Source organism: Cetorhinus maximus, chromosome 11 (genome assembly GCF_964194155.1).
Source record: "Cetorhinus maximus chromosome 11, sCetMax3.hap1.1, whole genome shotgun sequence".
NCBI classification, from domain to species: Eukaryota; Metazoa; Chordata; class Chondrichthyes; order Lamniformes; family Cetorhinidae; genus Cetorhinus; species Cetorhinus maximus.
In genome coordinates, this window is record NC_135889.1 from 88,505,860 (window position 1) to 88,530,905 (window position 25,046).

A 25,046-nucleotide genomic window follows, 5' to 3' on the forward strand; every position below is an offset into this window, starting at 1 on the left:
AGAGCAGTGGGACTCATTCAAGAAGGAAATAGGGAGAGTACAGGGCCAACATATTCCCGTAAAGATAAAGGGTGGGACCAACAAATCCAGGGAATCCTCATGTCAAGGGATGTACAGAATTGGATAAAGAGAAAAAGGAAGGCTTGTGGCAGATACCGAGAGCTCAAAACAGTGGAAGCCCTACAGGAGTATAGAATGTGTAGGGGGGAACTTAGAAAGGAAATTAAGAGAGCAAAAAGGGGGCATGATAAAACATTGGCAGGTAAAATAAAGGAAAATCCAAAGTAATTTTACAAGTACATTAAGAGTAAGAGGATAACTAGGAAAAGAGTAGGGCCCATTGAGGACAATAGTGGTAATTTGTGTGTGGAGCCGGAAGACGTAGGTCGGGTTCTAAATGAATACTTTGTGTCGGTGTTCACAAGTGAGAGGGACGACATGGGTATGGAAATCAGGCAGAAGGACTGTGATATAATTAAAGAAATTAGCATAGAAAGGGAGGAGGTTCTAAGTGGTCTGGCAGGCTTAAAAGTAGATACATCTCCAGACCTGGGTGAAATATATCTCAGGCTGTTGAGTGAGGCAAAGAAGGAGATAGCAGGGGCGCTGTAAATAATTTTCAATACCTCTCTGGCCACAGGAGAGGTGTCAGAGGACTGGAGGACATCCAATGTGGTACCGTTACTCAAGAAGGGAGGAAGGGATAAACCAGGGAACTACAGGCCAATCAGTCTAACCTCAGTGGCAGGGAAACTATTAGAAGCAATTCTGAGGGACAGAATTAATCTACACTTGGAGAGGCAGGGATTAATCAAGGACAGTCAGCATGGTTTTGTTAAGGGAAAGTCATGTCTGACCAATTTGATTGAATTTTTCGAAGAGGTGACCAGGTGTGTAGATGAGGGCAATGCATTTGACATAGTCTACTGGGACTTCAGCAAGGCTTTTGATAAGGTCCCACATGGGAGACTGATAATGAAGGTAAGAGCCCATGGGACCCAAGGCAATTTGGCAAATTGGTTCCAGAATTGGCTGAGTGGCAGAAAGCAGAGGGTGATGGTCGAGGGGTGTTTTTGTGACTGGATGCCTGTGTCCAGTGAGGTTCCACAGGGATCGGTGTTGGGTCCTTTGCTATTTGTGGTGTATATAAACAATTTAGACTTGAATGTAGGAGGATTGATCAGTAAGTTCAGGGATGACACGAAAATTGGTGGGGTGATAAATAGTCAAGAGGATAGCCTTAGATTACAGGAGGATAGAGATGGGCTGGTCAGATGGTCTGATCAGTGGAAATGGAATTTAATCCGGATAATTGTGAGGTGATGCACTTGGGCAGGACAAACAAGGCACGGGAATACATGATGAATGGTAGGACCCTAGGAAGCCCCGAGGTTCAGAGGGACCTTGGTGTGCATGTCCACCGGTCCCTTAAGGTAGCGGGACAGGTAGATAAGGTGGTTAAGAAGGCATTTAGGATACTTGCCTTTATTAGCCAAGGCATAGAATATAAGAGCAGGGAGGTTATACTGGAACTGTATAAAACACTGGTTAGGGCACAGCTAGAGTATTGCATGCTGTTCTGGAATCCGCATTTTAGGAAGGATGTGATTGCACTAGAGAGAGTGCAGAGGAGATTTACCAGGATGTTGCCTGGGCTGGAGAGTTTTAATTATGAGGAGAGATTGGATAGACTGGGGTTATTTTCCCTGGAGCAGAGGAAATTGAGGGGGGACATGATTGAGGTGTATAAAATTATGAGGGGCATAGATAGGGTAGACAGGAAGGAACTTTTCCCCTTGGTGGAGGGATCAATAACCAGGGGGCATAGATTTAAGGTAAGGGGCAGGAGGTTTAAGGACATCACCTTAGGGCGTAAGAGGAACTTGGAATGGGAGGGGAGGGATGCAGTTGTTGCCATCCATGTTCATACCAACAGCATTGAAAGGATTAGAAAGGAGGATCTGCTGAAATAATTTGAACAGTTAGGAGCTAAATTACAAAGCAAAACCTCCAAGGTAATAATCTTGGGATTACTACCTGAATCATGGGCAAACTGGCATAGGGTAAATAATGTCAAAGAATTAAATGCATTGCTCAGAGATTGGTGTGGGAGGAATGGGTTTCAGTTTATGGGGCACTGGAATCAGTACTGGGGTAGAAAGGAGCTGTTCCGGTGGGGCAGGCTTCACTTGAACTGTGCTGGAACTGAATAACTAGGGTTATAGAGAGGGCTTTAAACTAAATAGAGTGGGGGGGAGGGGGGAGGGTTCTGGAGAGGGGATACGTAGGCTTACAAAGCAAAAGGATATGGCAGCCTTGCAGGGCAGCTATTTAGGTAATGATACCCAGAGTGTGACAGGAAGGGACAGAGTTTACAAACATTAAAAATACAGCAGCAAATAGGGTCAAAGGGAGAAAATGGTAAAAAGGAAAAATTAATGGCTCTTTACTTAAATGCATGTAGTATTCGTAACAAAATAAATGAAATGAAATAGAAGCTAATGGGTATGATCATACAGCTATTACAGAGATGTGGTTACAAGGAGATCAAAGCTGGGAACTAAATATTCAGTGGTATGTGACTTTTTGAAAGGACAGGCAGGGAGGAAAGGGTGATGGGGTAGCTTTTGTTAGTACGAGATGGAATAAATATGATAGCAAGAAAGGATCTTGGATCGGAAGATGTAGAATCCATATGGGTGGAAGTAAGAAATAACAAGGGGAAGAAGACACTGCTGGGAGTAATCTATAGGCCCCCTAACAGTAGCTATAATGTAGAACAGAGAATAAATCAGGAGTAATGAGGGCATGTGAAAAAGGCAGTACATTAATCATGGGTGACTTTAACCTTCATGAAGATTGGGAAAATCAAATTGGCAGATATAGACACGAGCAAGAATTCATATAGTGTATTCAGGACAGTTTCTTAGAACAATACGTTGTGAATCCAACCAGGGATCAGGCTATTTTGCATCTGGTAATGTGTAATGAGGAAGGTTTAATAAATTATCTCAGAGTAAAGTATCCCTAGGAAACAGTGACCATAATATGATAGAAATTAGCATTCAGTTTGAGAGTGAGAAACTTGGGTCAGAAGCAACTGTGCTGAACTTAAATAAAGGTAATTACAAAGGAATGAGAGTAGATTTGGCTGGAGTGGACTGGGAAAGGAGTTCAGCAGAAAAGACAGTTGATGAACGATGGCAGACGTTTAAGAAAATAGTTCATGACTCTCTATAAAGATATATCCCAGTGAGGAAGAAGGATTCAAGGAAGGGGATAAACCTATCATGTTTAACCAAGGGAGTTAAGGACAGTATCAAATTGAAAAAAAAACATACAATGTGGCAAAGATTAGTGGCGTTAGCCAGAGGATTGGGAAAGTTTTAAAAGCCAACAAAGGGTGACCGAAAAAAATATAAAGAGGGAGAAAATAAACTTTGAGGGTAAACTAGCAAGTAATATAAAAATGGACAGTAAGAGCTTATTTAAATATATAAAAAGGAACAGAGAGGCCAAAGTGAACATAGGCCCCTTAGAGAATGAGGCTGGGGAAATAATAATGGGGAACCAGGAAATGGCAGAGGAGTTGAATAAATACTTTGCATCAGTCTTCATGGTAGAAGATACTCATCACATTCTAAAAATACTAAATAATCAAGGGCAAAAGGCGGGGTGGGGAGGAAATAAATACAATAACTATTACTAGAGAAAAAGTACTAGGGCAACTAATAGGACTAAAGGCCAATAAGTCCCCTGGACCTGATGGGCTGCATCCAATGTTATTAATGGAAGTAGCTACAGAGATAGTGGATGTTCTGGTTGTAATCTTCCAAGGATCCTTAGATTCTGGGAAAGTCCCAGAGGATTGGAAAACTGCCAATGTAACACCCTTATTCAAAAATGGAGGGAGACAAAAATCAGGTAACTATAAGCCAGTTAGCTTAACATCTGTCATTGGGAAAATGTTGGAGTCTATTATAAAGGATATAATAGCAGAGCATTTAGAAATACATCATCTAATCAAGCAGAATCAGCATGGCTTCATGAAGGGGAAGTCATGCCTAACAAATTTATTAGAATTCTTTGTGGAGGTAATAAGCAGGATAGATAAAGGGGAACCAAGAGATGTAATATATTTGGATTTCCAAAAGGTGTTCGATAAGGTACTGCATATAAGGTTACTTAATAAGATAAGAGCCCATGGTATTGGGGGTAGTCTCTTAGCATGGATAGAGGATTGGCTAACTAATAGAAAACAGAGGGTTGGAATAAGGGGGCATTTTCAGGATGGCAACCTGTAACTAGTGGAGTGCCCAAGGGATCAGTGCTGGGGCCATAATTATTTACAACGTATATGAATGACTTAGATGAGGGAAGTGAATATACTATCGCCAAGTTTGCAGATGACATGAAAATAGATGGGAAGGCAAGTGGTGAGGATGACACAAGGAGTCTACAGAGGGATATAGACAGGTTAAGTGATGGGCAAAAACTTGGCAGATGGAATATAATGTGGGAAACTGTGAGGTTATGCACTTTGGCAGGAAGAATAGAGGAGCTGAATATTATTTAAATGGAGAAAGACTGCAGAAGGCTGCAGCACAGAGGGATTTGGGTGTCCGCGTGCATGAATCACAAAAAGCTAACATAGAGCTCAACAGGTAACGGGGAAGGCAAATAGAATGTTGGCCTTTATTTCAAAGGGAATGGAGTATAAAAATAGGGAAGTCTTGCTAGAACTATACAAGGCATTAGTTAGAACACACCTAGAATACTGTGAACAATTTTGGTCCCCTTTTCTAAGGAAAGGTATACTGACATTGGAGGCAGTCCAGAAAAGGTTCACTAGGTTGATCCTGGGTATGAAGGGATTTTCTCATGAGGAGAGGTTGAGTAGTTTGGGCCTGTACTCATTGGAGTTTAGAAGGATGAGAGGAGGCCTTATTGAAACATATAAAATTCTTAGAGGGCCTGACAGGATAGATGCTGAGTGGTTATTTCTCCTTGTGGGAGTGTCTAGGACCAAAGGCATAATCTCAGGGTAAGGGGTCGCCCATTTAAAACAGATGAGGAGGAATTTCTTCTCTCAGAGGGTAGATAATCTGTATAATTCAGTACCACAGTGGGCTGTAGAGGCTGGCTTGTTAAGTATATTCAAGGCTGAGATAGACAGATTTTTAATCAGAAAGGGAATCAAGGGTTTTGGGGAAAAGGCAGGAAATTGGAGTTGAGGATTATCAGATCAGCCATGATCTCATTGAATGGGATGGGCGAATGGGCCAATGGGCCGAATGGCCTACTTCTGCTCCTACGTCTTATAGTCTTATGGTCTTTTGGCAATGGTCACTGGGACATTTCTATCTCTTTTTAAAAGTCATCGGTCTCTACGGGAATTGTAACAATACAATAGAGTTAATAGGGCAGGTGATGTGTTGCAAATGTAGCATATTGGTGCTAGCGTACACCAGTGCAATGCACAGAGACCAGATTTGCAATACGATAGGCATCTCTCTCCATTCGAAAGACAATTGTTTATATATAGCTTGACGGGCACCACTCTACAACTACGGGTCAAGGCAAGTCTCCATGAACTACAAAAGCTGGTATGGGATGGAACCTACACTGATTGTTAGCATCATTCGGTATCGAACTGTAGCTATCTAAGTAACTGAGCTAAGAAACCTCCACCTTATTTGATATATTTGGAAGAAAAGGGACCAACAGATGGATGTGCGGCAGGATCACAATGAATAAAGAGTGATTTGTGTCCAGTGGAACATCAGCAGCTGAGACTTAAATAAACATAAGTCACTTCAGCAAATGATTAGTGCAGGGAGACTGATTTCCACAGAAACTGGGACCGCATGCCTGTTAGTACTACTAAGATACCTAACTAACTGTGATGTTGGAAGCATTTGTATCACAATATGTCATGCTTTCAGTGGTCCTGCACAATAAAAGGGCATGTCAGCATGATCAATAGCTAATGCACTCACCAAGATACCAACTACCATATTTGCAGGCATTGTTGCAATTGCTGAGGCAACTGTTTTCAGTAGTCACCAGAGAGGCAGATGTAGAAATGTGCCATCTGTGCCAAGGCTACTATGCAGCGCAGAGCTGGTACAGCTAATGGTGGTACCTCCTGCTACCTCCTGCTTGCTTCTCTTTAGCGAAGGCAGGCTGCAATGGGATTTCAAAAATGGTACCTTTCACGTAACCACCTTCACAGGTGCCAAACAGAAGCTGACATGCTAGGCAACTGACCATCTGCCTGCAGACCCAGGTGTCTGTGTTTTGGTTTCCTTTTCTCTTATTTTTTTCTGCCACTTCTTAACTCTCTCCCCATTCAGTCCTGGCAAAGGTTGCTAATAGGTTGATATGCCTTTGAGTATTTCCAAAGGCATTCAGAATTTCTGGCACCTAAATCTGCTAATTATCTTTAATTGTCCCATCTCTTTAACTTTCACTTGAATCCAGATTGCTGCTCCTGTCGCTGGTCTGTTCCCCCCCACAGAGCTGCACCTGGAGCTATGCACTGGAGCTGACCTTAGAAAATTGACTGTAAACCGCATGCTTCCATTGAATTTGTCCAAATCTAACTTACAAACCTTCAAGTATAAACTGCACCTATATTAGGACCTGTTCACAGCTTAAATCATTTTTAGTTTTTACTAGTCATGAAAATAGACTAAAAGCATATGGCTTCAAGGTAAAAGTGCTAATTAGTACAGAATATTTCTAACAATGTCATTATTATAGTGTCTCAATTGGAAACAAAAGCTGGCACGTTACATCTCAGAACATTGTACTATCCCCATACTTGAAATTATTATAATGGTGCATCTGGTTTTTAATATCATTCAAGTCAGCCTAATTAGTAAGAAATGCAGCTGCATAACTGATGAACAACTGCTCATTAATGCTACCAAAGATCACAAATGAGCTGCCAACTTATTATAAACTATTTTAAAAATACACATACATAAAAGTGATTGTACCATATCCAATTCTGAAAAGAATATTTTTAAGGGTTGAATCACTGATGAACAAACTTCTCAATTTAGCTTCCTTTAAAAACTGTAAAAACTATTTGAAAATGTGATGTATGAATGACAAAAAAAAATTTGCCTTTGGTTTTTGCTGCTTTAATTGATAATCGAGTATTACTGAAAGACGAGACATGCTGTTGAACATTTGCATCTTCAAATCGTCAGGATGATGCAAGAATCCCAAATTTCATAGAGAGCTACAAGTTATACTGCATGATAAAAGGATGCGGATTGGTTGGCAAGTCGACTCTGATTGGTCAAGGCTTGCCATGGAAAATGCACCAGAGAACTTTTGACCCCACGCTTTTGTTTAATTCGAAAAAAAAGTGCAATGCTTGGGCATGTTGCTTTTGACAGCAGAAGACAGGTACTTGCATATGAATATATGTAGTTTCTAGCAAATGTGTGCGAGCCACATTGGAAGCCTGACTGATAATCCTAAATTGCTTGTTACTTTAATGATTATTAAATTATTCTTACTAGTATTGTTACTCAGGATTGTTCAACAAGTGCTGGCCAATTGCGGAATCACATCTATTGTTAGACATAGGGCAGGATTTTCGGGTCGTCCAGCGGGCGTGGTGGCGGGGCCGTGAGTGCCCGGGAAAGTGTCCGCTGCCCACGAATGGCCAATTAACAGCCAGCTAGCATGAAATGCACACTGAGAACCTCAACGTTGCCGGGGTGGGGGTGGAGGAGTGCGAGCGCAAATGTCTGTGCATGCGCGGGGGAGCGCACACTGAAAGCTCCCTGAAAGCAGGAAGCTGAACAATATTAAAATCAAAAATAAATATTTTTAAAATCTGAAAAAAAATGTCCTGACCTGGGACTCACTCACAATAACATCAGCAGGATAAAAACTCTGCCCAAAAAATAATTATTTTTTGATTTAATTGTGGAAACCTCATCCCGCCCATGGATGAGGTTTCATAAAAAAATTAAAAGGCCACCTGGCCGATTTGCCCGCCCGCCATCGTAAGGATGCACGCGCAGAGAAAAATAGGTTTAATTTAATTGACAAAGGACCTTAATAGGTCTCTTAATTGCCGGCTGGTGCGCTGCCAACTCTCGCACGTGCCTGCCAACCGAAATATCGCGTGAGTGCATGATGACATCGGGACCCGATGTCATCGTGCACTATTTTAGGCCCGATCGAGTCAAGGGCGCTCCCGCCCACGGGACGTAAAATTCTGCCCATTATGTTCTGAGTTTTGCAAGCAGGAAGGTGGTGGGCTGGGCATCCCTGCCCAAAACATGCCTGGCCGGGGCTTGTAAATTCCAGCTCCAAGTTTCTTTTTCAGCAATGCTTTTGTTTTGTACTGTTTTGTACTGCCAAGTGAATAATAATGCAACCTATTATTAATTATAGCTTTCATCCAATAACTAGTGTATCTCCTGCCGCTAAATGTTTTTTTGATATTTTCAAGTCTGTTTCTTACCAATTATATTTTAATATTGTTATATGGAGAGAGGAAATGTATTTGTTTTAGAGTGACATTATCTGGAAATGCACAGAGATGGTGTCTGTGATTAACGTGGCCAATTCATTGGCTAAAATTGCTTCCTGGATTTAAAAAAAACTCTTTCTACAAGCTGGAATATAGTCTGAGAGAGTTGGCGAATACAAATTTCAGTCCAGTTTAATCTGAATAGATTTGGAGCTGATTATACCAAAATAAGTTAAATGCCTTTTCTTTATTCTTTTATGATTTTTGACTCCATGATGGTACAGTAGCAAATCATTTATTTATGGAAACTAAGAACAATGTGCCCTGTTTCCTGATAACATAGGCAGTTGATTTCATGGAGGCATGGTAATACTCTGTGTATCTAATAAACAACATGATTGTTACCCAGGCATCATATTTTCTAGTTGTTCATGAGCTATCAGTATTCAGTTTTCCAGTAATCCTATAGGATTATGTCATCAACTCTTCTGGGGTCAAGCAGTGTAGTTGGCTAGGTACATCAAGTCCATTACTCAAATTACATGCAGTGTAGCATTCTGGGAATCTAATAAGTTCTCCCTTTCCTAAAACTGAATATTATAAATAGTTGGTTGAAGGATAAACAGTGGTCAGGACACAGAACTCTCTTGCTGATCTTTGAATAGTATCACAGGATCTTCCATATTCAACCAAGAGGGCCAATAGGGCTTGAGATTTAACACTTCATTTGATGAATGGTGACAGTAAAATGCTTCCCCAGTAGTGCACTGAAGCATGAGACTAGATCAGGAATTATTAGCAAGGTAAAGATTGGCCTGAATTTTAAAAAAACAGAAAAAGTTTGAAACACTTAGCAGGTCAGACAACATCTGTAGAGAGGGAACAGTTAATGTTTCAACTGTAGACATATCGTAACTGAAAACATGATAGAAGAACAACTTTGTATTGGTTCATCAAATCATAGAATGGTTAATGCACAAAAGAAGGCCATTCAGCCTGTTGTGTCCATACCGGCTCTTTGCAAGATCAACTTAGCTAGTCCCATTTGCGGGTGCTTTCCCTGCAGCTAAGCATTTTCTTTCTCTTTTTCAGGTGCTTATCCAATTCCCTTTTGAAAGCCGTGAGTAAATCAGCCTCCACCACATCTCAGACAGTATATCCCAGATCGCAACTCGCTATGTAAAAACACTTTTCATCATGTTACTTTTGCCAATCAGATTAAATCAGTATCCTCTGATTCTCTACCCTTCTATCAATGGGAAAGGTTTCTCCCTGCCTACTCTGTCTAAACCCCTCATGATTTTCAACACCTCTATCAAATCTCCTCTCAACCTTACCTTCTCTAAGGAGAACAATCCCCAGATGGAAATTTCCATGCTCGTTGGCATCTAGCATCATGGTGGGTATGAGTGAACAATATGGCGGAAAGGTCAAAAACCAGTTTCACAATGTTGTGAAACTAGTTTGCAATAGTCCGCTCCACACATCAATGGTGAGCCACCTTTCTCGCCACCAGATGTCGGGAGCTTCATTTTAATACATCTGCATATCATTATAAGCCCTGCTGACCAGAATCAGCCCCCACGCTGGATCATCTGGGCATATCGGTGTGATTGCACGCTGACGTGCTTCACAGCTGTCCATAGGCGATGTGCATCTGGCAAGCTACACTTCACTCGGAATTTTGAGACTTGTTTGTCTACCTTGCTTTGGGTAGCACTCACGATCATCAGTGCCAGTCTTCACAGGCAGCACCACATCACTTTTAGGGGAGCTTATGTGCAGGTCTCTACTTACAAGACCAGCCGTAAGGCAGGTATGGCTTTTCTACAGCTGCAGGGCCGGGCTTGATTGGGGAAGGGGGATAAGTGGCCTGAGGAAAGGGAAGAGGCTGGAGGGCTAGTGCATTACTGGGGAAGAGGGGTATCCCAGGGTGTGTGTGGGGACACATGTTGATCTCTGCAAGTGGCCTCAAGATGGTGAGGGCTGAGGCAGAAATGGGTGAGTGAGTGGCGATGTCCTTTGAGCTAGAAGTAAGTGGGATGCCAATGAATGTGTGAGTTTAGAGTGATAAGATGGTTGCCTTACCCTGGCAGCACGGTTGAGATCTGTCATCCATTTTCTGCACTGGATGGCCAACCTCTTGTGTGCAGCATTGGCACTGACTACCTCTGCCACTGCCTCCCAAGCTGGAGTGGAGACACTCAGGGGCCTCCTGCGGCCAGAGTGGGGATAAAGCGTGGCGGGCCTCCACAGTATCCAGAAGGCATCCCAGGGATGCATCACTGAATCGCGTGGGGCTGCACTCTTTTTCACTTTTGGGGTCATGTCTTCACTGGAGCAGTCCTGGGCTGCAAGCATTGAGAAGTGTACACATGGCTGCAGTCTAAATATGGTGCCCTGCGCGAGGAAGTGGTGAGGTAATGGTGTGGTAGGCCAATCAGAGGCTGCCCACCTGCAAGACTGTGTTTACCTTAGACCAGGGCTTAAAATGAGATGCTAAAGTATTGAAATTAGGTTATCGATGTGCAGCAGGAAATGTGCCCCGTTGTTGATGGGTGGAGCGTACGATCACAAATTGGTTTCAAGACAGCGTGAAACCGATTTTTGGCCGTCCTGACAAAAACGCACCTGCTAGAAGTAAAATCCAGCCCTTTGTCTTTCTCATCATCCAGGGGACTCTGGCATTGGTTGCCTTACTTCTCCCCCTTATGGGATTGTAACACGGCTGTACTCAAATTATTTCCTCTTTACAGTGTCAGGAAAGTATAATAATTCTCATAATATTATTGTGAATTATTATAAAAGTGGGTTAAAAACGGGGTTTGAATAGTTTGTGTGTGTGTGTGTGTGTGTATGGGGGGGATTTAATTGAATTGGAGACAGCTGGTCTGGAGGCTTTGAGTCATCAAAAAGAAACTAGGTTTGAAATGTTAAATATGTAAACGTGGCTGAACTTTTAGAATGTGAGGTGAGAGGAAAATTTGCATTTATAGAAAAATTCGGGTAGTTTGAATTTCAAAGAGATGGTAAGATGTTACACCTAGCCAGAGGAAGCTAAGCCAAACAGTGTATTTATTTTTCCCAAAGGTTACTGATAAAATTAGTACTATGAAAAGATTTGCATTATGAGAGGGGTAAAGTTCCAAAGGCATAATGGAGCAATGGAATTTGCATTAAAAAGGGAAAACATGAATAAAAGAGAGAAGGCTGTGTATAAGAGAAGGCATTCTAAGATCTAACAAGTATGAAAAGCCTCCAACCTCTGTGCATCAAGTTGCTGTCTATAGGAACCAAAGCTGAGAAAACTCACTTTGAATTCTCCTATTCGGGGTATTGTGTTGCTTTGCCTGGGTCTGTTTAAAACTATTTGTTTTTACTGTTGTCTTAATGGAGGCATAACTGGGAGCCAGATTATTTTGGGGTTTTAGGAGTTATTATCATAGTAATTTGTATGTGCTTGAAATCTTTTCTTTTGTTAATAAATGTTTAATTTAGTTTTCTAAAAAACCTCTGAAGTCGTGGTAGTCTTAGAACTTCTGACTTCTTGAAATAAAATACAAATTGCAAAACAATTGTGACCACATGATCAAGTTTTCCTTGTGGATTTGATCCGCCTGACACATATTGTCTGCCACATCTTAACAAAAGGTATTGTTCCATTCCAGATTTGCCTGCCAATCATTGATTCCAATTTGCCTGTGACAAATCCATTCTCAACACACTGAAACTGGCATTCACTGCTTAATTTTTTTGTTGGCTCCTTGTCCTTCTCCATTTCTCCATGGCTAACCTAAACCTTATGATACCATTGTTTTTATTCCCCTGAATGTTCCCCTACTGACATGAAATCCACTTGACCCACCTTTCCCCAGAACAAGTTCCAGTAATGTCTCCTTCCTTGGTGGGTTGGAACCATACTGATCAAGAAAATTCTCCTGAGCACACTTTGGAAATTCTTTCCCCACTCTACCCTTCATACTATTACTATCCCACTGTATAATAGGATAATGAAAGTTCCCTGATTATTAATTCTCTATAGTTTGTGCAGCTCTCTTCAATGGTCTTGCAAATGTTCTTGTCACGTACACAATAAACCCAATAGTGTAATGGTACCTTGACTGTTTCTTAACACTAACTGAATATATTCTGTCCTTGATCCCTCCAGAACATCCTTTCTCTAGCGCTGTAATATTGGCTTTAATCAATATGCCACCCATCCTCCTTTCTTTCCTTCTCTCTCTTTCTTGAACAACTTGTATCCAGGAATATTTAGTACCCAGTACTGCCCTTTTTGGCAGCAGGTCTCTGTTATTTTCACAACATCATATTTCCATGTGGCTATTAGTACCTACAGCTCACCAACCTTATTTGTGTACTTATATAAGAACAATGTAAAGGAAAATGAAAAGGGAATATAACATACAATACAACTGCACAAACACACACGCACACACATGCAGGCTTAAGTAGAAAACAGGAGATGGTTAAAAGGCTGAAGTTATATTAGTATGGGGCAATAGAATGAAGCAAAATGAATACGAAATTAAATTCACTAAAGAGATTTAGACTGATTACTTGAATTGTATGGAATAGTAACATAGTGGTTATGTTATTGGACTAGTAATTCAGAGGCTTGGACTAATGCCCTGGAGATATGGTCCAGGATTTTGTGGCTTCAAAATGGATGGCAATAGAAGTGGGGATTTGTAAAATTGCATGGGGCAGAGTTAGAGTGGACCTTAATGTCATCATACTAGGGCTGCATTTTACCAGTAACCCACATGGGAATACCACCTGCTTTTCCAAAATAGGCAATTTAGAGTCATTTAATAGACCATGATTTTATGCCCCCCCCCCCACCCCCCGCAGATTTCATGATGAGTGCACGGGGAACATGGAGGCATCGGAGCCTCGACAACTTTTAAAGTGTGTCAATGAGGCACAGCTTCAATCAGCAACCATGGAGTCAGGCATTTTCCCTTCATAGGTAGGAAGGTGCAGAGTGGGCATAGCGTTTATTATGGAGGGGTAGTTGAGGAGACAGCGATCTAGGGTTCAGCCCTCTCTATGGTGCCATTAAGTTTCTGGTAGTTGAGAAGGACCTGACAGGGCATGCAGGGTGAGCAGAGTTGCAGCAGGTGGCCGTTCAGACTGGCAATGCCAAAGTGCCATGGACTTCATACTTTCAGGAGGAGGATTTTCTAGAGAGGAGGCGAACCTGAGAAGGAGTGAGTTGTGGGCACATAGACCATGACAGTAGCAACCTCATGACCACCTGAAGGGGCAACCTGGTGAAGGGTAAGTGGCAGAAGGCTGCACAGGGGAGTGAAAGCAGACACAAGCATGGAGATGAAGGTACTCTTTATCCGGACAAAGAATAAGCTAACTGCAGATGATGGAGAGGGAGGCTGCTGAAGACTGCACTCTCCCGACAGGCCATGATGGACCTTTGTGCTATACAAGTGGGGGACATGAACTCTGGTTTTATTGGTGATCATTCAATGTCAGTGGTTGTCAAGATGACCCTGGATCTAAATTTTTATGCCTCCAGTTCATTCCACGGGCCCACTGGAGACATGTGTGGCATCTCTCTATCGGCTACAAATGCTGCATCAAGGTGGTGACTGATATCCTCTTCAGGAGTGTCAGCCAGTAAATACATTACTGAACTGATGCAGATAGTCAGGTAAGCCAGTGGATTCAGCACTACCACTGAATTCCCTAAGGTTCAGGGTCTCCTATAATGCATGCATGTGGTCATCAGGTTCCCACAGGCAAGCTAGCACCTTTCATTAACAGGAAGGGGTTCCATTCTTCAATGTGTAACTAGTTTGCAACCACCTTCAGTGGATCCCGCAGGTGTGTGTACAGTACCCTGGGAGCAGGCACAATGCTTACTTTCTCTGGCACTTTCAGGTGCCATAAATTTTAAACCCCACCAAATGCCTTCAACGATGGATACTTGCCAACAAGGGATTCCCGCTGAAGAGATGGCTGCTAACATCAGTAAGGCATCCTAGGATGGAGGCAAAGGAGCGCCAAGACGTGAGCCATGCTGCCACCCAAGCCACCATCGAGCAGCCAAAGGGTTACCTAAAGATGAGGTTCATGTGCCTGGATCATTCCTGGGGCAATTTAATATGCCCCAGAAGACTCTCCAGGAATAATGATGCTCTGCTGTGCTTTATACAACCTGGTGCATAGAGTGGGAGGACCTGGTCACTAAGGAATTAATGCAGCATGAGGCATCCTCAGATGAGATGGAAGAGGTGCAAGCTGATGACCAGCCGCACCATCTTGAGGGGATGCATGGAGGGCACCAAGATATTGGTCAAGGGAGGGATGAGATGCACTTATAACATACACAATTCAGATGACCCTTCCCACTGCAGCCACCCAACCAAATCAAGGTCCAAAGGTCCATATGCCACCTTCACTGTTGCCATTCGCCTCTGCTGTAAACCGAGGTCCCCGCACCTACTGCCGCCTGGCGTTTCTGCAATGTTCAAAAGATGACCACACTCACCATGGTCACCTCTAACCAGTCCTTGGAGTGGGCCATGTCACTCCTGCACTATCAGAGGGTCACCAACAATGGATGGAAACTTACAGAAACTAAATAAGTCCTTTAAAATAAACATAATCAGACACAAGCAGAGAAGTATGAACTATCTATTGACCCGTGAGGCCCAAGTGCATCTAGTGTGTTTTCTTAATTCTTTTACATATGTTCGTACATGGTGCTCCCCTCTTCTCTGCCAACTGTGGTGGAGGCAGGCTGAAGCTCTTGCTTTCCTGTAGCCTGGATGACAATGGCAGTCGTCGTCTGGCTGCCTGAGTCCTAGGTGGCCCAGCATGCTGACATTCAGGACCCTGCTCTGTCGTTGTGGCTACTTCGTGTCTGTCACTGGCAGAGGAGCTGAGGAATTGCTGTCAACAGCAGGGAGAACCCTGACAGGAATCCCCAGAAGCAGAAGGCAGTTGCTCCTCCTCCCTTGTGAGGCATACTTGGACCTTCCTACTAACCTGACAGGAACGAGGATCCGATGGAGAATCAAGATGCCTCATTCCCTTTTTGCTTTGCCACTGTTCCCTTGAGCTCATGGACAAGACAATGACATGGTTCCATTGGATTGGAAAATAGCACATGTAACTCCTTTATTTAAAAAGGGAAGGAGAAAGAAAGCAGGAAACTACAGGCCAGTTAGCTTAACATCTGGCATAGGGAAAATGTTAGAAGCTGTAATTAAAGATGTTATAGCTGGGCACTCAGAGAAATTCAAGGCAATCAGGCAGGGTCAACATGGTTTTGTGAAAGGGAAATCATGTTTAACCAATTTATTGGAGTTCTTTGAAGGAGTCACATGTGCTGTGGATAAAGGGGAACTGGTGGATGTACTGTACTTAGATTTCCAGAAGGTGTATATCAAAAACCACATCAAAGGTTATTTTGGAAAATAAAAGCTCATGGTGTAGAGGGTAACATATTGGCATGGATAGAAGATTGCTAACAGGAAGCAGAGAGTAGACATAAATGTTTTTTTTTCTGGTTGGCAGGATGTAATGAGTGAGGTGCCACAATAATCAGTGCTGGGGCCTCAACTTTTTACAATTTATATAAATGACTTGGATGAAGGGACAAAAGGTATGGTGGCTAAATTTGTTGATGACACAAAGATAGGTAGGAAAGTAAGTTGTGAAGAGGATGTATAATGTAAGGAGGCTACAAAGGGACATAAATAGGATAAGTGAGTGGGCAAAGCTCTAGCAAATGGACTATAATGATGGCAAATGTGAAATTGTCCATTTTGGCAGGAAGGATAAAAAAGAAGCTTATTGTCTAAATGGTGAGAGATTGCAGAGCTCTGAGATTCAGAGGGATCTAAATGTTCTAGTACATGAATCACAAAAGGCGAGTATGCAGGTACAGCAAGTAATTAGGAAAGCTAATAAAATGTTATTGCTTATTGCAAGGGGGATTGAATACAAAGGTAGGGAGGTTATACTTAAACTATACAAGGGCACTGGTGAGACCACATCTGGAGTACTGTGTACAATTTTGGTTTCCTTATTCAAGGAAGGATGTAAATGCATTAGAAGCAGTTCAGAGAATGTTGTGATCTCTGCTGGACAAGCCTGATCCCAGAGTGGAACCCAGCTTTATAGATCCTAACTTTTATTTGTTTGTTTAGATACGTGGAGAGTAGCTACTCAACAGAGTCACAGGAGTCAGCTGATGAACATTTAACAAAAGAATAAAACATTTATTAAACAAGAAATGAACTATATTACAATACTCCTTCACCCGCAACTATACCTCTGCAGATATATAGAGGTTTATAAGGATAATCCAATTTACAAAAGCTATCTTATACTCTAATGTCCACGGTAAGTACACAGTCCATGCACCAATGGGCACCCTGTGGTCAGAAACACAACACTCTGAAGATACCACTTCAATCAGATGCTATGGATCTCTCCTCAACTCTCCCCAGACGCTTGCTACACTGTGAGCCAACCGATCTCACTGAACTCCATCTTTTACACAAGTGTTTCCAATCACCACTCTCTAAGAACTTGCCTTGGAATCTTCTCCAAAACCGTGGCTTTCTCTCAGATGCCTTCCGCAAGGGTTCACCTCCAGGGTTTCAAACTCTGCTTCTGCTGTTCCTTTTCCCTGGGTTACCACATGCTTTCAAGCTGTCTTCCACACACTCACTGTCCCGCACTGTCTCAGCTGTCAACAGTGCCACTGCTTCACATGCCCATAGCAAAGAGTTACAGACCTTCAGTTGTCTCTTTGGACCTTCTGGCCTCTTGCAAGCTGTTCTCACTTTTAAATCTATTTTCTGCAGCTTTTGTCTCTTTAAATCTGAAGCTTGGAGTGTTTATCTCTTCCCTCACTCTTAACTTCACTTAACAGGACCTTTTCCAGATTCTTGTCTGCTTAACTTTCCCCCGTTTCTGTCTCACTCCTTTGGCCTTGGGACCTTTTGGTTCTTTTGGGAAATCTGCAGCTCCCTGTCCCAGTGTCCAGTCTCTCTGGGGTCTTGGCTTCAAACCGAACTTAAAACTGCTGCTTCTTTAATTTTTCTGTGTGTGTCTGTGGGAGGGACCTGCCTCTCTGGACCCCTGTTGCTAGATAGCAGCCCAATTCATGTTTGTTCACCTTAGCTTAAGTCATAAAACTCTTATTAGGAATGCAAGCACCTTTTTAAAGTGAAACTAAAACTCAATTTGACCTTTTCTTAACACACAGGTACAGAAATACAAATCAAACTTAAATTTTAAAGCTAAAACTCATTCCTAACACCTACAAATACCAATATAACTTTGTTAAACTATCTATATTTCCTAACAAGAAGGTTTATTAGACTAATATCAGGAATGGGCAGGTTGTCTTAAGAGGAAAAGTTGGACAGGCCATGCTTGCACCCATTGGAGTTGGAGGTGGCTTCATTGAAACCTTTAAAATGCTGAGGGCTCTTGACAGTCAAGCAGCAAGTGGTAAGAGAACAAATACGAGGGATAACTTGACTTCATCCTCATCTACCTGTCACACCTATCCATCACAATATTGATCAAAGTAACCACCACAAAGTTCTTGTGGAGACAAAGTCCCATTTTCACACTGAAGACACTATCACCATGCAGCAGAATTGTATCCAATCACAATCTGTAGCCTCATGGCCTGGGATATCCCCCACTCTACTATTAACATTAAGCCAGGGGATCAACCCTGTTTCAATGAGGAGTGTAGAAGAGCATGACAGTACAGCACCAGGCATTCCTAAAAATGAGATGCCAACTTGGTGAAGTTACAACACAGGACTATATGCATACGAAAGAGCAAAGCAATTTCACAACCAACAGATCGAATCAAAGTCCTGCAGCCCTGCCACATCCAGTTGTGAATGGTGGTGGACAATTAAACAATTAACAACACCCCCATCGTCAATGTTGGAGGAGCCCAGCACTTCAGTACAAAAGACAAGCTTGAAGCATTTGCAAGCGCAGCTAGAAGTGCCTGAAGTGGATGATTCATTTTGGCTTCCACTTGAGGTCCCCAGCAATATAGAAGCCAGTCTTCGGCCAACTTGATTTACTCCACATGATTCTAAGAAATAGCTGAATGCTATGGATACAGCAAAGGCTATGGGCCCCAAAACTTTCAGGCTGTAGAGCTGAAGGCTTGTGCTCCTGACTGAGCAGCACCCCTATCCAAACTGTTCCAGTTGGCATTTACCCAACAATATGGAAAATTGTTCAGGTCCATAAAAAGCAGGAATAATCTAATCAGGCCCATACTTCCAATCATTAGCAAAGTGATGGAATGTGTTATATGCAATGATACCAAGCGACATTTACTCATCAATAAACAGCTCACTGATGCTCAGTTTCGGTTCTGCCAAGTCGATTTGGCTCCTAACCTCATGATAGCCTTGGTCCAAACAAAAGAGCTGAATTCAGAGGAGAGTTGACAGTAACTTCCCTTGACACCAAGGCAGCATTTGATAGAGGTATCAAGGGGTTCTTGCAAAATTGAAGTCAATGGGAATCAGGGGAAATCTCTCCTCTGGTTGGAGTCATACTTGGCACAAAGGAAGATGGTTGTGGCTGTTGGATGCCAATAATCTCCGTCCCAGGACATCGCTGCATGAGTTCCTCAGAATAGGATCCCAGACCCAAGCATCTTCAGCTGCTTCATAAATAACCTTCCCCATGCCCTCCACCCACTTCATAAGGTCAGAAGTGGGAATGTTCGCAGATGAATGCAGTGTTCCATTCCATTCACAGCTCCTTAGATACTGAAGTAGTCCATGCCAGCATAAAGCAAGATCTGGACAACATTCAGGCTTGCGATGATAATTGGCAAGTATTTCACCCCACATAAGTGCCAGGCAATGATCATCTTTTACAAGAGAGAATCTAAGCAGCTCCCCCCTTGATATTGGTTGCTCCCCCTTGGCAGCTAGGGAATTTAAATTCTGTAATTAAATAAATTTGCAATAAAAAGTTATTGCCTGTAATAAAATGACTTTAAACCCATCTGGTTCACCAACATTTTTAAGGAACTAAATCTGTTGTTTACCCTCATGGGGGAATCTAGAATTAGGGGCCGCAGTTTAAAAATAAGGGCTCTCCCATTTAAGATGGAGATGAGGAGGATTGTCTCCTCTCAGAGGGATGTTAGGTTTTGAAATTCGCTTCCACAGAGAGCAGTGAAGGTCGGGTCATTGGATATACTTTAAGCTGAGTTAGACAGATTTTTGATCAGCCAAGGAATTAAGGGTTATGAGAGGCAGGCAGGAAAAGGGTTAGGCCATAATCAGATCAATTATGATCTTATTGAATGGTGGAGCAGGCTCGATGGGCCAAATGGCCTACTCTTGCTCCTATTTTACGGGTATTTTGACCCTACGTTCAACAGGATTCCTATCACTAAATTCAACCACCATCAACACCCTCCATATTCCCAGAAACCTCAGTGGACCACCCACATAAATAATGTGTCTGCCGGAACAAGTCATTGTTAGCGGCAAGTAACTTACCTCCTGACTCCACAAAGTCTGTGCACTATTGATAAAGCACAGGTCAAGAGCAATATTCTCTATAAAATTTAGTTGGGGTATGTGACCCTTTTTTAGTACTTAGTCCTTTTTTGCATGGCCACACGTATGCGTATTTTATCCCAGTACAAGGCCTGAGCGGTACCTTTCAATTTGATGCGTGGCTGTGCATCCACGCAACTTAGCAGGAACATTGGTCAGGAACGATTTGGAATACTCCCCACATGTCTGGATGAATGAGGCTCCAACAGCACTTTGGAAATTTAAGACCAACCTTGTCTGTCTGCACAAATAAAAAAAGGGCTAATAAATGTGTTCAGGCTCAAAATTATCCAGAAGTCTGCTCATTTTTTTTCTGTAAAGAAAATCATCCCAAGAGTTCTAAATTCAGCTTTTACTAATTTGAACCTTTGATTCTTTGTCAACTGTCATGATTAGTGCGAAACACCGGTGTAGAAGCACCTATTTCTGTGCACTTATTGGGCGGGATTTTCCTCACCCACCCCCCTCCCCGCCGCTGGGACCTCCTGGTCCCGCCGCAAGTCAATGGACTTTTGGCTGGGGTGCCGCCTCGCCTACGGCGGGTCCCACCATGACAGGGCCGGAAAATCCCGGCTATTATCTTTTTTTATGTGTAACATCACCTCTCGGTCGCCTCACTCAGATCATACTCATTTCACTTAAGACTCCAAGAGGCAGTAGACAGGAGAAAATGTTAGCCCACAAGTAAGTTTAGGTTTTTTAAACAGTGGTTCTAATTTAAAAGGGCAGTGTTCCAAACCGTTGAAGCATCTATTCCCTAATTTCAGGGATTTCTGCCCAGTGCTGGCATTGAATAAGGTCAAAAAGTGAGTAATGCCTACATTGACTGTAACACATCAAGTCGATGACAATTGGGAGCTGTAGCCCTTGTGCAGACATGCTAAGATTATATTCCAGATTGTCCAAAATTATGCTTCGTGAGGAACACACAAATTTCAGTGTTGCCTTGATCTGCAGAGATGTCAACATATTTTAACACTAAGAGTAAAAGTGTATTGGTCCCAAAATACTGCAACTTGAACGAATGATATCTCAAATTGTTTAGAGTCACTTCAGGCCAATGGGTAAACATTTTCTATTTATGACAGCCTACTCTGACCAAATGAGGAGGTGTGATGGTGCAGTGGATAGCGTTCCTGCTTCTGAGCCAGAAGCTCCGGGTTCATGTCCCATCGCAGAACTTGATGGCCAAGGAAGGTGTGTTTATAATGCAGCAAAACAGGTTGATTATCAACCTGCAAATCCTTCCAACGTATGCCAATGGCAGGCAGTAAGAGTGGGAGAGTTTCCTGTCAGCCATATGATGAAGAGTACGTTAGAGCCTCTACCATCACTATCCATAGCTCCACACTACAACACGCAAGTAAACATGCATATTGTCACAACTTGGAATCCCTGAGTGAACTGTAACACACCACTGCCACTCTGACAATATAACAAAGAGTGTGAAACCTGTTGATACTCCATCTTAACTAGGGTGAAGAATGATCTACCCAGCTATGTGGTTCTTTATCTAAAATGACAGCGTTAAATTCAATAGGAAAATCCCTTGGTGTATCTTGTGCTGAATCTGACAATAGATTGTCTTCCTGGATGCAGGAGATTCACTAATCTAGAAATAACCAATAGGGATTTCCCAACTGTCAAAGTGCGCTCTTTCGCGTATGCGCGCGAAAGAGCGCACATCTCCCTGAGACTAAGTGCTGTCTCAGGGGCCAGAATTTTCCCATCAGTGATATGTGGGCAAGGCCCGCTCGCCGACGCGGAATGACATCGGGGGTTCCCCCCGATGTCATCCCGGCTCATTTAAATCTTTAGGAAGACGGGCGGACAGCGAAATCAGCTGTCCACCCGCCAACCTGTCAATGGCCAATTGAGGCCATTGACAGGATAATTAAGATAATTAAAGACCTGCCCATCCAACTTTAAGGTTGGCGGGCAGGTGGAGAGCCCAAGCGGCCTTTGCGTTTTTCAGCAAATCTCATCCACGAACGGGATGAGTTTTCCTGAAGGTTTTATTAAATGAACAAATATTTTTGTCACAATTCATAAACATGGTCCAGCTCATGTGCAACTGTCACATGAGGGGACATGTTTAAATAATTTTTATCTTTCTTTATTTAAATATTTCAATATGAATTTAATCTCCCTGAGGTAGCTCCATGCCTCAGGGAGATTTCTGCGCTCTTTCGCGCACATGCGCAAAAGAGCGCAGGCCCTGGCTCTCCCTTCTCCCCCCATCCGCATAGGTAGCGCTCAGCGCTACTGGCCATGCATCACACTGGGTGGGCCTTAATTGGCCCACCCGCGTAAAATGGCGGCACACAGCCGATCGTGGGCAGCCATCAGCTCCGCGCCCACCCGCGCCCATTCCCAACCGGCCCGTTCGACGGGCAGAAAATTCTGCCCTATTTTGCCACTATATTGCAGTAAGACTTTTTAAACATTGTGCATTGTAGATTAGCACAGTTATTGGTGCAGATGCATTGTAAATAAAAGCCTGATTAGTGTACAGTTCAATCTTAACCTGACAAGCAATATCTTCCACTGCTTAGAGGACAGCCTAATTACAGTTTTGTATACCATTCATGTCATAGGTGAATGTAGTGATTTGCCTAATTGTCAATAAGCTGTCAGTCATCTTCTACATAAGAGTTTCTTCACTCGACTTCTATTCCATTTGTATCTTGTGATTTATCACACAAGTTATATGGTTTCTATAGGAGGAAAAAACATTTAAAATTTAATGAACCTGTCTTAAAGAAGTAATATCTGTGGAAAACTTTTAATAAAGAAACTTTGCCCTGATATTAACTTTGAGGTGTACTGAAAGCTGAGGCATCTGAGATAATATGCAAAATTCTGAAATGAGTCCAGCACATCTGTCAGTGGCATTTTAGTGCAGTCAACTCATTTTCGCTTTGCTCCTGAGTTATGCGACAGCGGGTATGTGAGCACGCGGGCATGACATGATCTCAACTCCAGTAATCAAAGGTCCAATCCAAAATGCAGATTTGGAGGTACTTGGGGTCGGAAGCAGGAGGAAAGAAGATGTGACGATGGATTCAGGATGCATTAAGGTTGTGCACAATTTAAAGATGCTTCCCTTGACGCACTGTTAGTGGTTGTGAGAAACCAAAGGGAGATACTTCTCCAATAATGGGAGGAAGGAACTGGGTCCAGTGAAGGATGCATTTTAATGAAAGGTGAGTACAGTTGCAAATTCACCTACATCGTACTCAGTGTATCAGCCCAGCCCCTCATCCTGCCTTGTTAAGCCAACTTCTTCATATCACTTCTGACACAGACTTAACATTGCAAGTGCACCCATCCTTCCCTTTTATCCATTTCCTCACATCCCCATCTTTATGGCGAAACGGTGACTTAGTGGTAATACCACTGGAAGAGTATTCCAGAGGTACAGGCTAATGCTCTGAGGGGCATGGGTTCAAATCCCACAATGACAGCTGATGGGGCTAAATTCAATTAATACATCTGGACTATGAAGGTATTCTCAGTAATGGTTCCATGATGCTATCAGCAATTGTTGTAAAAACCCATCACTAATGCCCTTTAGGGAAGGAAATTTGCCACCCTTCCCTGGTTTGGCCTACGTGTGACTCCAGATCCACAGCAATGTGGTTGACTCTTAACTGCCCTCTGAAATGGCCAAGCAAGGCAATTAGGGATGGGCAACAAACGTTGGCCTTGCAAGAGATGCCCACATCCCAGGAAATAATTTTTTAAAAATCCATCTGTCACTCACTCTCCTTGTTATGTATTTTGTGCATCCTCTGATAGTCACATTAACCAAATACATTACATCCACTGGGTGAACACAAGCTGTTACAGTCACTCATAGGTCTGTTCTTTTCCCCATTGAAGAATCATTTAGGATTATAAAATGATTAAGGCACATTGGCCTGTTGTGTCAGTGCTGGCTCTTTGTAAGACCAACTCAGCTAGTCTCACTGCTCTCCCTTCTCCCCAAAGCCCTGCATTTATTTTCCTTCAGATAATTGTCCAATTCTCTTTTGAAAGCATCAGTTGAATCTGACTTCACCTCAATCCCAGGCAGTGCATGCCAGATCCTAACCACTCGCCGCATAAAGAGGTTTTCCTTCATGTTGCCTCTGATTGTTTTGCCATTCACCTTAAACCAGTGCTCTCTGGTTCTCAACTGTTCTGCCAATGGTAACAGTTTCTCCCTATCTATTTTGTCAAGATCCCTCATAATTTTGAACATCTCTATCATATCTCCTCTGAGCCTTCGCTTTTCTAAGGAGAACAGCCCCAGATTTGAAAATGTATCCATGTAACTGAAGTCTCTCATCCATGGAACCACACTCTTCAAGCTTTTCTTTCTGCACCCTCTCCAATGTCTACAAATCTTTTCTAAAGGGTGCTGCCCAGAATAGGTCACAACTCTCTGTTTATAAAGTGTTTATAAAGATTTATCATAATTTTTTTGCTTTTTTTCTTTATGCCTCTATTTATAAAGCCCAGGATCCCGTATGCTTTATTAACCACTTTCGCAATCTGCCCTGCATAACACTTTTAACAATTTGTGCACATATATCCCCAGGTCCCCTAAACCTACAAATCTTTTAGAATATATTATTTTATATTGCCTTTCCTTATTCTTATTACATTATTTATCACTTCACGTTTCTTCGTTTTGAAGTTCATCTGCCACATATCTGCCCATTCCACAAGCCTGTCTTTGTCCTCTTGAAATCTATCACTATCTTCCTCATAGTTCACTATATTTCCATGTTTTATCGGCAAATTTTGAAATTGTGACCCCCTTTACTCAAAAATACATTTTATATTTACAATTACAATTTTCTCAAAATAGCAAAATATTTACAAATTCAGTCTTTCTGTGGGTTTACTTATGTGTGTAGAGCGTCTCAGCTCCTCAACTT